This window comes from Siniperca chuatsi, linkage group LG20, assembly GCF_020085105.1.
Source record: "Siniperca chuatsi isolate FFG_IHB_CAS linkage group LG20, ASM2008510v1, whole genome shotgun sequence".
Taxonomy (NCBI): Eukaryota; Metazoa; Chordata; class Actinopteri; order Centrarchiformes; family Sinipercidae; genus Siniperca; species Siniperca chuatsi.
The window spans coordinates 8057966-8058324 of record NC_058061.1 but is presented as its reverse complement, the minus strand read 5'-3'; positions in this window follow the sequence as shown (position 1 = coordinate 8058324).

The window sequence follows — 359 nt, the reverse complement described above, 5'->3', positions numbered from 1 at the left end:
AGCCATTTTTCTGTTTGTTTGTTTGTTTATTTAACTTAAAGGAATCCATGGAGCAGTTTTTCCTCTCAAATCAACAACCCCTTTTGTGTGTCTTCTTCTCCCTTTCCTTCCTTCCGTTTTTACCCCTTAAGGGGTGTTCTACAGGAACCCACATGGCTAGTGTTATTTTCTTTTCTTTTCTTGGGCATCAGCAGAAAGCCCCACTTTGATGTGCAGCTTGCAGAAGTCTTCTACATTTACGTAATAATTTTTATAATAATATAAAAATTTATATTTATTGTATTTCAGCGATGTGACTCAGACAACTGGAGCGTGTTTCATTAGGGCAGGGAGAAGCTTTGGCTTTTGAGTGCATCTCT